The sequence below is a fragment of the Macaca thibetana genome, chromosome 6 (assembly GCF_024542745.1).
Source record: "Macaca thibetana thibetana isolate TM-01 chromosome 6, ASM2454274v1, whole genome shotgun sequence".
NCBI classification, from domain to species: domain Eukaryota; kingdom Metazoa; phylum Chordata; class Mammalia; order Primates; family Cercopithecidae; genus Macaca; species Macaca thibetana.
In genome coordinates this window covers 110620841-110633764 of record NC_065583.1, presented here as the reverse complement: position 1 = coordinate 110633764, position 12924 = coordinate 110620841, and the positions used below count along the sequence as shown (strand labels likewise).

Sequence of the window (12924 nt, the reverse complement as noted above, 5' to 3'; positions counted from 1 at the left end):
TTGTTCTCTTTCCTTACTTTCTCCCAAATAAATGGTCTCTCTCTCTCTCTGTCTCTCTCTCTCTGCTGAGCTGCCTGGAGTTGGGGGAATAGGTGGCACAAGCACCCCTGTGGCCACCACCACTAGGACTGCTCTGGGTCACATCGGAAGCCAGCACAATACTGGGTCTTGCCCAAAGCCTGCCTGCAGCCCACTACCTGACTTCCGCCTATGTTTGCTCAAGGCCCGAGGGCTCTACAATCAGCAGGTGGTGAAGCCAGCCAGGCTTGTGTCCTTCCCTTCAGGGCAATGAGTTACCCCAGGCCCCAGGCAGGTCCAGAGATGTTGTCTGGTAGCAGGGCCAGGAGTTGGAAACCTTCGAAATCTACCTGGTGCTTTATTCTACTGCAGCTAAGCTGGCACTGAAACCACAAAACAAAGCTCTTCCCTCCCTTTCCCAGGGCAGAGGAGTCTCTCCCCATGTCCACCACCACAGGTCCACAGAGAGTACTGCTAGGGTACTGACGAAGTGCACTTAAGGCCCAAGGACTCTTCAATCAGCTTGTGGTGAATGCTGCCAGGCCTGGCACTCACGCTTTAGGGTAGTGGGTTCCCCTCTGGCCCGGGATAGGTCCAAAAATGCTGTTCAAGAGCCAAGGCCTGGAATCAAGGACCCCAAAAGCCCACTCAGTGCTCTTCCCCACTGTGGCTAAGCTGGTACCTAAGCTGATTTTTGGTTCTTATGAAGGTGTTCTTTTGTGTAGACAGTTGACAAATTTGGTGTTCCTTCAGGGAGGACAATAGGTGGAGGCTTCTATTCAGCCATCTTGTTCCTCCTCCTATCCCAAGGCATTAAAATATTGATTAGGGCCAGGCATGGTGGCTCACGCCTGTAATCCCAACACTTTGGGAGGCTGAGGCAGGTGGGTCACCTGAGGTCAGGAGTGTGAGACCAGTCTGTCCAACAAAGCAAAACTCTGTCTCTACTAAACATACAAAAATTAGCCGAGCATGATGGTGCATGCCTGCAATCCCAGCTACTTAGGAGGCTGAGGCAGGAGAATCACTTGAACCCAGGAGGCAGAAGTTGTAGTCAGCTGAGATAGTGCCACTGCACTTCAGCCTAGATAACAGCAAAACTGTCTCAAAAATAAAATAAAATAAAATAAAATAAAATAATAATATAAAATAAAACATTGAGCCCAGGAGCAGTGGCTCATACCTGTAATCCTAGCACTTTGGGAGGCGAGGCAGGTGGATCACGAGGTCAGGAGTTTGAGACCAGCCTGGCCAACATGGTGAAAACCAATCTCTACGAAAAATACAAAAATCAGCCAGTCATGGTGGCATGCTCCTACAGTCCCAGCTACTCAGGAGGCTGAGGGAGGAGAATTGCTTGAACCCAGGAGGCGGAGGTTGCAGTGAGCCAAAGATTGCACCATTGCCTGGTCAACAGAGTGAGACTCCATCTCAAAAAATAATAATACATTGATTAAGGCTGGGTATGGTGGCTCACACCTGTAACCCCAGCACATTGGGAAGCTGAGGCAGGATTGCTTGAACTTAGGAGTTTGAAAGCAGCCTGGGCAACATATTGAGAACTCATCTCTACAAAAAATTTAAAAATTAGACTTGGTGACTCACATCTGTAGTCCCACCTACTTGGGAGGCTGAGGTGGGAGGACTGCTTGAACCTGGGAGGTCAAGCCGTCATTGAACCACTGCACTCCAGCCTGTGTGATAGAGTAAGACCCTGTCTCAAAAAAAAAAAAAAAACCCGCCAGGCACGGTGGCTAACACCTATGATCCCAGCACTTTGGGAGGCCGAGGTGGGCTGATCATGGGATCATGAGGTCAGGAGATCGAGACCATCCTGGCTAACAGGGTGAAACCCCATCTCTACGAAAAATACAAAAAAAATTAGCCGGGCGTGGTGGCGGGAGCCTGTAGTCCCAGCTACTTGGGAGGCTGAGGCAGGAGAATGGCGTGAACCTGGGAGGCGGAACTTGCAGTGAGCCGAGATTGTGCCACTGCACTCCAGCCTGGGCGACAGAGCAAGACTCCATCTCAAAAAAACCCAGAAACACAAAACACACACACACACACACACATACTCACACACACACACATATTGGCCATGCATAGTTGCTGACACCTGTAATCTCAGCACTTTGCAACCCACCCCACCCCCCCCCACCATCCCCCCCCACCCCCCCCCAACACACCAACCACCCCCCCCCCCCCCACCCCCCACCCCCACCCCCCCCCCCCCCCCCCCCCCCCCCCCAACCCCACCCGGAGGCCAAGGCAGGTAGATCACTTGAGCTCAGGAATTTGAGACCAGTCTGGGCAACATGATGAAACCCCATCTCTACAAAAAATACAAAAATGAGTGGGGTGTGGTAGTGCTTGCCTGTAGTCCCAGATACTCGGGGAGCTGAGGTGAGCGGATGGCTTGAGACCAGCAGGTGGAGGCTGCAGAGAAGCCATGTTCGCACCTCTACACTCTAGCTTGGGCCAGAGAGTGAGACTGTCCACCTCTCTCTCTTTCTTTCTCGCTCCAGGGGACAACCCAAACCCAGTAATGCTGTAGATCTATATATATCTACATTTATATAGATTAGGCCAGGTATAGTGACTTGTGCTATAATCCCAGCCATTTGAGAGGCTAAGATATACATACATATAGATTAGGCCAGGCATAGTAACTCGTGCCTGTAATCCCAGCTATTCGGGAGGCTAAGACAGGAGGATCACTTAAACCCAAGAGTTTAAGACCAACCTGGGCAGTATAGCAAGATCTCTCTCTCTCTCTCTCTCTCTCTCTCTCTCTCTCTCTCTCTCTATATATATATATATATATATATATATATATATATATATGAAGCTCTATGTCAGTGTGCAAGCATGTCAAGTGGTGAACTTTAGTATAAGGGTAACCAAGTGGTGGCCGAGTCATTTCATGGGGACCTTTCCTAACCATCAATATTTTTTCTGTTGGGCTGATCCATTCTTCAGAAACCATTCTCTTACCTCACTTAGAAGGCTATAAGTCCAGCTGCCAGCCTTTTGGGGGGTGGGAGAAGGTGACTGGAGGTCTTACCATTTGGTATGCAGAATTTCACTTAAAGCCCCTCTCAGCTTGCCTGGTCTCCTGAAATCCAGAACCCCTTTAGTTCAGCCACTCCAGAATATAAACCTCTAGTCATCTGCCAGGACCAAGGAGAGGTTGTGCTCTCACTGCACTCAGCTGAGCAGGATGGAATCAACCAATTCTTTTCTTTTTAAAATTATTTTTATATTTTAAAAATATTTTCATCCAGCTCAAAATGTCAACAACCAATTCTTTTTTTTTTTTTTTTTTTTTTTTGAGACAGGGTCTCACTCTGTCACCCAGGTTGGGGTACAGTGGCATGATCATAGCTCACTGCAGCCTCAACCTCCCAGGCTCAAGTGATCCTCCCGCATCAGCCTCCTGAATAGCTGGGACTACAGGCACCCACCACCATGCTCGGCTAATTTTTATTTTATTTTATTTTATTTTTGAAACAGGGTCTCACTATGTTGCCTAGGTCTCAAACTCTTGGGTTCAAGCAATCCTCCCTCTGCAGCCTCCCAAAGTTCTGGGATTACAGGTGTGAGCCACCGTGCCTGGCCATCACGCATCTTTTAAAAACCATTGTTTTGGCAGAGCTTGAGGAAGTAACCAAGACACGTGTGTATTAGTCTGTCATGTTAAATCACTAGTCCCTCTGTGAAACACTGCCTTCTCTTTTCTGAGATACCACCATCAGTTCTCCTGCCTCTCTGGTGTTCTTGCCCAATATTCTTCGATGGCTTTTCTTCCTCTGCTCCATGTTTAAATATGGAAGGCCCATATCTTGCTTCTGGGCACCTACTCTTCTGTATGTTCCTTCCCTAGATGATCTCATCTGTCAGGCATAAAAGGCCCTCTACAGCAAAAAGGGATTATATCTCCATCCTGACCTCTCTGTCTAGCAGACTAGTAGACCTTGCCTCTTGTATATCTTTTTTTTTTTTTTTTTTTTTTTGAGACAGGGTCTCACTCTGTAGCTCAGGTTAGAGTACAGTGGTGTGATCATGGCTCACTGCAGCCTCAACCACCTGAGCTCAAATGATTCTCCTGCCTCAGCTTCCCAAGTAGCTAGCATTACAGGTGCACGCCTCCGCACCAGGCTAATTTTTTAAAGAATATTTTGTAGAGATGAGGTCTCACTATGTTGCCCTGGCTGTGTCCTCTATAACAGTAAACAGCAGAATTCTTTTTCTTTCTTTCTTTCTTCCTTCCTTCCTTCCTTCCTTCCTTCCTTCCTTCCTTCCTTCCTTCCTTCCTTCCTTCCTTCCTCCCTCCCTCCCTCCCTCCCTCCCTCCCTCTCTCTTTCCTTCTTTCAAGAGGGAGTCTCACTCTGCCACCCAGGCTGGAATGCAGAGGCTCACTGCAACCTCTACCTCCCAGATTCAAGTGATTCTCCTGCCTCAGCCTCCCAAGTACCTGGGATTACAGGTGCCCGCCACCACGCCTGGCTAATTTTTGTTTTTTTAGTAGAGATGGGGTTTCACCATGTTGGCAAGGCTGGTCTCGAACTCCTGACCTCAGCTGATCCATCCACCCCAGCCTCTCAAAGTGCTGGGATTAAAGGTGTGAGCCACCATGCCTGGCATCAGAATTTGTAATATCCTATCCAAAACCTGCTACCCTCTAAACAGTGGTCGTCTCTTGGTCTTTTCTATTTCAATTACTCAAGCCAAAACCCGGGAGTCATCCTTGATTCCTATTTCTCTCACTCAAGCATGCAAACCATTAAGACCTAGCAACTCCACTTCCGCACATATGCTGGCCCATCCCTTTCTGTCCATCTCTGATAGTCCATCCAAGCCATCATCTTTCCTGGTCTCTTACAATAGCCTCTTTCTGGCCCCCTTGCTTCTCTTCTCCTCCCACTTCTCCTTCATCCTCCCCTTACCCCATATATTCTCCCCATAGTGGCTAAGATAATCTTTTCGTTCATTTGTTATTATTTTTGCCTTATTTTCATATAATTAGAACTTTGCCATTCTTTTTCATTTTTTTTTTTTTTAAAACAGGGTCTTGTTCCATCACCCAAGCTGGAGTATTGGAGTGCAGGGGCGTGATCATGGCTCACTGCAGCCTTGACCTCCCAGACTCAAGCAATCCTCCCACCTCAGCCTCCTAAGTAGCTGGGATTGCAGGTGTGCACTACCACACTTGGCTAATTTTTGCATTTTTTTGTAGAGACAGGGTTTCACCATGCTGCCCAGGCTAACCTTGAACTCCTGGGCTCAAGACATCCGCCTGCCTCAACCTCCCAAAGTGCTGTGATTACAGGCATGAGCCACTGCACCCAGCTTTACTTTACCATTCTTATATTACTTTTAACTGTTCTTTTCTTTCTTTCTTTTTTTTTTTCATATTTACCCTATGTTTTTTTTTTTTTTCCTTTTTCAACTTTTATTTTAGAATTGGGGGTACATGTGCAGATTTGTTACAAAGGTATATTGCATGATGCTTAAGTTTCTGATTGAAAGATAAATCAGATCATGTCCCACCTTGGCTTAAACCCTGCAAAGGCTTCCAGTGCACTTATCATAGCCCAGACTCCTTACCTTGGTCTATACTACCTGTATAATCCTACCCTTTCCAACATCTTCAACCTCATCTCTACTACTCCCCCTCTAGACTCTAGCCACATTGGCTTTTCTGAATATGACAAGCTCATTTCTATCTTTGTGTTTTTCATAGACTACTTCCTTTACCTGGGATGTTCCCCTTATTGTCATTTAAGCCTCAGTTTAAATGTCACCTCCTCAGAGAAACAATTCCTGACCAAAGTCTAAAGTAGCTACCAAACCACTCTATTTGTGTCACTTTCTTTTAATTTTTTGCCTACCACTTAGTTTTACCTAGTTTGTTCCCTCTGCTTACTTACTGACTTGTTTAGCCTCTCTCCCACTGGAGTGTAAGATTCATGAGAGCGGGGATCTGATCTGTTTTAGTCAGAGCAATACCCTTAGCATCCAGAGCAGTAACTGATATGAAGTTGACATTATTAACTTGGTCAGGAGAGGGAACATTGAGTATTAATAGTTCCCCGAGGAGAAAAGTCGGGAGCTTTTGTTTGTTTGTTTGTTTGTTTGTTGTTGTTGTTTGAGATGGAGTCTTGCTCTGTTGCCCAGGCTGGAGTGCAGTGGTGCGATCTCGGCTCACTGCAACCTCCACCTCCCGGGTTCATGCCATTCTCCTGCCTCAACCTCCCGAGTAACTGGGATTACAGGCATGTACCACCATACCCAGCTTATTTTTGTATTTTAGTAGAGATGGGGTTTCACCATGTTGGCCAGGTTGGTCTCAAACTCGTGACCTCAAATGATCCACCTGCCTTGGCCTCCCAAAGTGCTGAGATTACAGGAGTGAGGCATCTGGCCAGAAGTTTTGAGTGTTATAAAGAGGGCAGGTAACCCATAGTGGTTATGCTAATTAAGCCCTGATAACTAGCATTCTGAGTAGAAATGAGTCTATGTATGAGTACGTACATAGTTGGCGGTATTTCTCAAGCTTGGCACTATTGGCACTATTGGCATCCTGGGCTGGATAATTCTTTGTGTATGGCGGGGTGGCCGTGAAGGCTAACCTGTGCATTGCAAGATGTTTAGCAGCATCTCTAGTTTCTACCCACTAGATGCCATCCCAGTTGGGAAAACTCAAAATGTCTCTAGACATAACCAAATGTCTCTGATGGTACAAAACATTCCCCAGTTGAGAACTACTTGATTAAAAGATGTTCCAGCTGGGCGCAGTGATTCATGCCTGTAATCCCAGCACTTTGGAAGCTGAGGCAGGTGGATCACCCGAGTCAGGAGTTTGAGACCAGCCTCACCAACATGGCGAAACCCCGTCTCTACTAAAAATACAAAAATTAGCCAGGCATGGTGGTGGGCACCTGTAATCCCAGCTACCCAGGAGGCTGAGGCAGGAGAATCGCTTGAACCTGTGAGGCGGAGGTTGCAGTGAGCCGAGATTGCGCCACTGCACTCCAGGGTAGGAGACAGAGTGAGACTCTGTCCCAAAAAAAATAATAAAAAGTAAAAAATAAAAGATGCTCCATTTTGCATTAGTCAAAAATAAGTCTTCACTTTGGTGTGGTAAAATCCAGGCATCCAAGGGTCATTCAAAGTTCATGGTATTTTATCAGCTTCAGTAGTTAGAGCCTATGGCAATGAAACAACAGTTTCGATCATTCCTAAGCAAGTGCTATTGTAAGTGAAAAATTAATTTTTATAGTCCCTCTTCCTGAGACAATAGGATAACCTCACAAAGGGTCAACACATGATCAGGTTCTGAGATCTTTGCTACCATCTTAGTTTCTTTCAGATGCCATTCTCACAAGATTCCATTTTGTTTATCGGAGTAATCTTAATTTTTTGTTGTAGAATTGCTGGATGCATAAAACAGGATGGTGGCTGCACAACAACTGGCACTTCAAAACCTGTGAACAGGCCGGGCGTGGTGGCTCATGCCTGTAATCCCAGCACTTTGGGAGGCCGAGGTGGGTGGATCACTTGAGGCCAGGAGTCAAAGACCAGCCTGGGCAACATGGTGAAACCCTGTCTCTACTAAAAATACAAAAATTAGTTGGGTGTGGTGGTGCGCGCCTGTAATTCCAGTTACTCAGGTGGCTGAGGCATGAAAATCGCTTGAACCCGGAAGGTGGAGGTTGCAGTGAACTGAGATCACATTACTGTAATCTGGTCTGGGAAACAGAGGGAGACTATCTCAAAAAATAAACTAAAATAAAATTTAAAAACTACAACATGCTAACAAAAAATAAACAAGCAAATACGTAAAATAAAATTTCATGGCTGGGTGCGGTGGCTCATGTTTGTAATCCCAGCACTTTGGGAGGCCAAGGTGGGTGGATCACCTGAGGTCAGGAGTTCGAGACCAGCCTTGCCAACATGGCGAAACCCCATCTCTACTAAAAATACACAAATTAGCCAGGTGTGGTGGCACACGCCTGTAATCCCAACTGCTGGGGAGGCTGAGGCATGAGAAACACTTGAACCTGGGAAGCAGAGGTTGCAGTGAGCCGAAATTATGCCACTGCACTCCAGCCTGGGCAACAGAGTGAGACTCTGTCTCAAAGAAAAAAAAAATCAGCACATGAAGGGTGGGCAAGTATTTAAAAAAACAAAAACAAAAAAACCTGCCAACAACCGGGCGCAGTGGCTCACACCTGTAATCCCAACACTTTGGGAGGCCGAGGCGGGCAGATCACCTGAGGTCAGGAGTTTGAGACCAGCCTGCCAATGTGCTGAAACCCTGTCTCTCCTAAAAATACAAAAATTAGCTGGCCGTGGTGGCGGGTGCCTGTAATCCCAGCTACTCAGGAGGCTGAGGCAGGAGAATCGCTTGAACCAGGAAGCGAAGGTTGCAGTGAGCCGAGATCACACCACTGCACTCCAGCCTGGGCCACAAGAGTGAGACTTCATCTCAAAAAAAAAAAAAAAAAAAAACCTGATGGCCAGGCGCGGTGGTTTACGCCTGTAATCCCAGCACTTTGGGAGGCCCAGGCGGGCGGATCACGAGGTCAGGAGATCAAGACCATCCTGGCTAACACAGTGAAACCCCGTCTGCACTAAAAAAAAAAAAAATACAAAAAATTAGCCACGCATGGTGGCGGGCGCCTGTAGTCCCAGCTACCCGGGAGGCTGAGGCAGGAGAATGGCATGAACCCGGGAGGCGGAGCTTGCAGTGAGCAGAGATCACCCACTGCACTCCAGCCTGGGAGACAGAGCAAGACTCCATCTCAAAACAAAACAAAACAAAACAAAAAACCTGCTAACAATAACTTGACAACAGCAACCATTAGCAACAAGTTAAATAATGTTTATAGTACACCCTAAATCAGCAAAAGCCCAAATCCTGCTAAAAGATTCCACAGATTAGTCTGGGCAGCATGGTGAGAACCTCTCTCCACAAAAAGTTTAAAAATTAGCTGGGCATGGTGTTGCACACCTGCAGTGCCGGCTACTTGGGAGGCTGAGGCAGGAGGATTGCTTAAGCCTGGGAGGTCCAGGCTGCAGTGAGCCGTGGTTGCACCACTGCACTCCAGCCTAGGTGACAGAGAGAGACCCTGCCTCAAAAAAAGAAAAAAGAAAGAAAAGAAAAAAAGATTCCACAGATTGGTTTTCCCCACCTTGACTTGAATTGGCTTAGTTCTTGGATTTTAATTTCATTTAATCTTCCCACCGCAGCCTCCTGAGTAGCTGGGACTACAGGCATTGTACCACCGTGCCCAGCTAATTTTTATTTTTTGTAGAGACAGGGTCTCACTACATTGCCCAGCCTGGTCTGGAACTCCTGGGCTCAAGCAATCCTCCCACCTCGGCCTACCAAAGTGCTGAGATTATAGGCATGAAGCACCGTGCCCAGCCTATTCTTGGATTTTACACTGAGATCTCTTGATTTAGTCTGAAGCGCTTCTCCAAATGCCACAGCTATTAGTAGTTGGTATTAAGCAGCACCTTGTTTAGTCAGTAAATAACCTAAAGTGATTCTATTGTCCAGCATGATTGTAGCAAATGAGTTAGAGTTTTTTTTTGTTCAACAAGTATAGCAGACAATCTTGTCTATACAATTTCATTTGCCAGTTCCACTGGAAAGGGCACTTTCTAACACAGCATTCTAAACTAGGCACCTCCAATGCAAGGTTGAGACTTATACATGAAGGGATGGAAACCACTGTGTCTGACTGCTAATTGAAGATTTGTATTTCAAAAGGCATAGGGTTGACAGAACATTAGGTCATCTGAGAGACTAGCAACATTATTAAATTCCCAAAATGGCATATAAACCACTTCCAGAGGCCTCATTCCTTCTTCTCGTCAAGACCTACATTAATAGTAACATTACTGACCGGGCACAGTGGCTCCCACCTGTAATCCCAGCACTTTGGGAGGCCGAGGCAGGTGGATCACGAGGTCAAGAGATCGAGACCATCCTGGCCAACATGGTGAAACCCCGTCTCTACTAAAAATACAAAAATTAGCTAGGCGCGGTGTGTGTGCCTGTAATCCCAGCTACTCTGGAGGCTGAGACAGGAGAATCACTTGAACCCGGGAAGTGGAGATTGCCGTGAGCCAAGATCATGCCACTGCACTCCTGCCTGGGCGACACAGCGAAACTCTGTCTCAAAAAAAAAAACCAAAAACACGCTGCCTTTGTACACCACCGCGCCTCCGCGTGGCGCCTGGAGTCAGGCTGCAGCAGCGCCAGAGCACATGCTTGCGTATAACTGGGGCCACCTGGCCCCCTGCGGATAGTCCTTTTAACAAGGAGATGGGGAAAAAAAATGGATAGTTAATGTGTCCGCTTTTTTTTTTTTTTTTTTGATACTGATCCTGCCTTTGTCGCCCAGGCTGGAGTGCAGTGGCGCAATCTCAACTCACTGGACAACCTCTGTCTCCTGAGTAGCTGGAACTACAGGCGTGCACCACAACGCTAGGCTAATTTTTTTGTATTTTTAGTAGATAGGGTCTTGCCATGTTGGCCAGGCTGGTTTCGAACTCCTGACCTCAGGTGATCCGCCCACCTCGGCCTCCCAAAGTGCTGAGGTTACAGGCCTGAGCCACCACGCCTGACCTATAGTTAATGTGTCAACTTTTATAAATGAATATAAATATGTCTCTCAAACTTAAAGTATATTTTCACTAAAAAAATAGCAAAATAGAGCTGGGTGTGGTGGCTCATGCCCGTAATCTCCAGCATTTTGGTAGGCCAAAATGGGAGGATCACTTGAGGCCAGGAGTTCAAGACCAGACTGGTCAATATAGTGAACCCCCATCTCTATAAAAAATAAATAAATAGGCCGGGCGCGGTGGCTCAAGCCTGTAATCCCAGCACTTTGGGAGGCCGAGATGGGCGGATCACGAGGTCAGGAGATCGAGACCATCCTGGCTGACACGGTGAAACCCCGTCTCTACTTTAAAAATACAAAAAACTAGCCGGGCAAGGTGGCGGGCGCCTGTAGTCCCAGCTACTCGGGAGGCTGAGGCAGGAGAATGGCGTGAACCCGGGAGGCGGAGCTTGCAGTGAGCTGAGATCCGGCCACTGCACTCCAGCCTGGGCGGCAGAGCAAGACTCCGTCTCAAAAAAAAAAATTAAAAAATAAATAAATAAATAAAAGAGAAAAACAAAATAGAGCTTTTGAATTGTCCATTTAAAAAAATATTCTAGGTTTGGCAGATAAAATAGCTCTGACAAAAGTTTTGGATTAGTTAAAATCTAGAAAATGCCAAGCACATTTAATTATTTTTATTATCTCTTCTTTTATAAGATGAAGTAGCAAATCTTTGTAGTTTCCTTGAAATACAATGGAAACCCAGGAAACCCCTAAGGCATTTAAAGGGTGTAAAAGTCATCTTAATTATTTCATAATCCCAAACATACAGCCTGAATTTGAGGAAAGGACTATCAAAAAGACTTGTCAGAACAGAAATAAAGATCACAGTGAATTCACAATAGCAAAGACTTGGAACCAACCCAAATGTCCACGAATGACAGACTGGATTAAGAAAACGTGGCACTGGGCGCAGTGGCTCACGCCTATAATCCCAGCACTTTGGGAGGCCTAGGCGGGCAGATCACCTGAGGTCAGGAGTTCGAGACCAGCCTGACCAACATGGAGAAACCCTGTCTCTAAAAAAAACACAAAACTAGCCAGGCATGGTGGCGCATGGCTGTAATCCCAGCTAGTTGGGAGGCTGAGGCAGGAGAATCGCTTGCCATCGCACTCCAGTCTGGGCAGCAATAGTGAAACTCACCATGGAATATTATGCAGCCATAAAAAAGGATGAGTTCATGTCCTTTGCAGGGACATGGATGAAGCTGTAAACCATCATTCTCAGCAAACTGTCATAAGAACAGAAAACCAAACACTGCACAGTCTCACTCATAGGCGGGAACTGAACAATGAGAACACATGGACACAGGGAGGGGAACATCACACACCCGGGCCTGTTGGAGGGGTAGCAGGCTGGAGGAAGGATAGTATTAGGAAAAATACCTAATGTAAATGACAAGTTGATGGGTGTAGCAAACCAACATAGCACATGTATACCTATGTAACAAACCTACACATTATGCACATGTACCCTAGAACTTGAAGTATAATAAAAAAAATTTAAAACTTTTATTTATTTATTTATTTATTTTTGAGACGGAGTCTCGCGCTGTCACCCAGGCTGGAGTTCAGGGGCCAGATCTCAGCTCACTGCAAGCTCCGCCTCCCGGGTTCATGCCATTCTCCTGCCTCAGCCTCCCGACTAGCTGGGACTACAGGCGCCCGCCACCTCGCTCAGCTAGTTTTTTGTATTTTTTAGTAGAGACGGGGTTTCACTGTGTTAGCCAGGATGGTCTCGATCTCCTGACCTCGTGATCCGCCCGTCTCGGCCTCCCAAAGTGCTGGGATTACAGGCTTGAGCCACCGCGCCCGGCCAAAAATTTAAAACCTTTTTTAAAAAAAGATCACAGTGAATGGGCACAAAAATACAATTAGAAGGAATAAGATCTAGAGTTCGGTAGCCTAGATCTGGCCTAGGGTGACTATAATTAACAATAATTTATTGTATATATTTCCTTTTTTTTTTTTCTTTTTTTTTTGAGACAGAGTCTGCTCTGTCACCCAGGCTGGAGTGCAGTGGCGCAATCTCGAATCACTGCAACCTCTGCCTCCCAGGTTCAAGCGATTCTCCTGCCTCAGCCTCCTGAGTAACAGGAATTACAGGTTTGTGCCACCATGCCTGGCTAATTTTTGTGTATTTTGTAGAGATGGGGTTTCACCATGTTGGCCAGGCTGGTCTCAAACTCCTGAACTCAAGCAATCCTCCCACCTTGGCCTCCCAAAG

General features: G+C 46.6%; 1 protein-coding gene and 1 non-coding gene across 2 annotated transcripts in view; both read left to right on the top strand.

The window, feature by feature from the left end:
• MRPS36 (mitochondrial ribosomal protein S36) overlaps positions 1 to 12924 on the top strand; it is a 587034-nt gene that overhangs the window by 512683 nt on the left and 61427 nt on the right. The gene's annotated exons all lie outside the window — the stretch shown is intronic.
• On the top strand, positions 10231 to 10361 carry LOC126957789 (small nucleolar RNA SNORA76). The gene has a single exon (XR_007726954.1). It is a non-coding gene; the product is annotated as a small nucleolar RNA SNORA76 (small nucleolar RNA).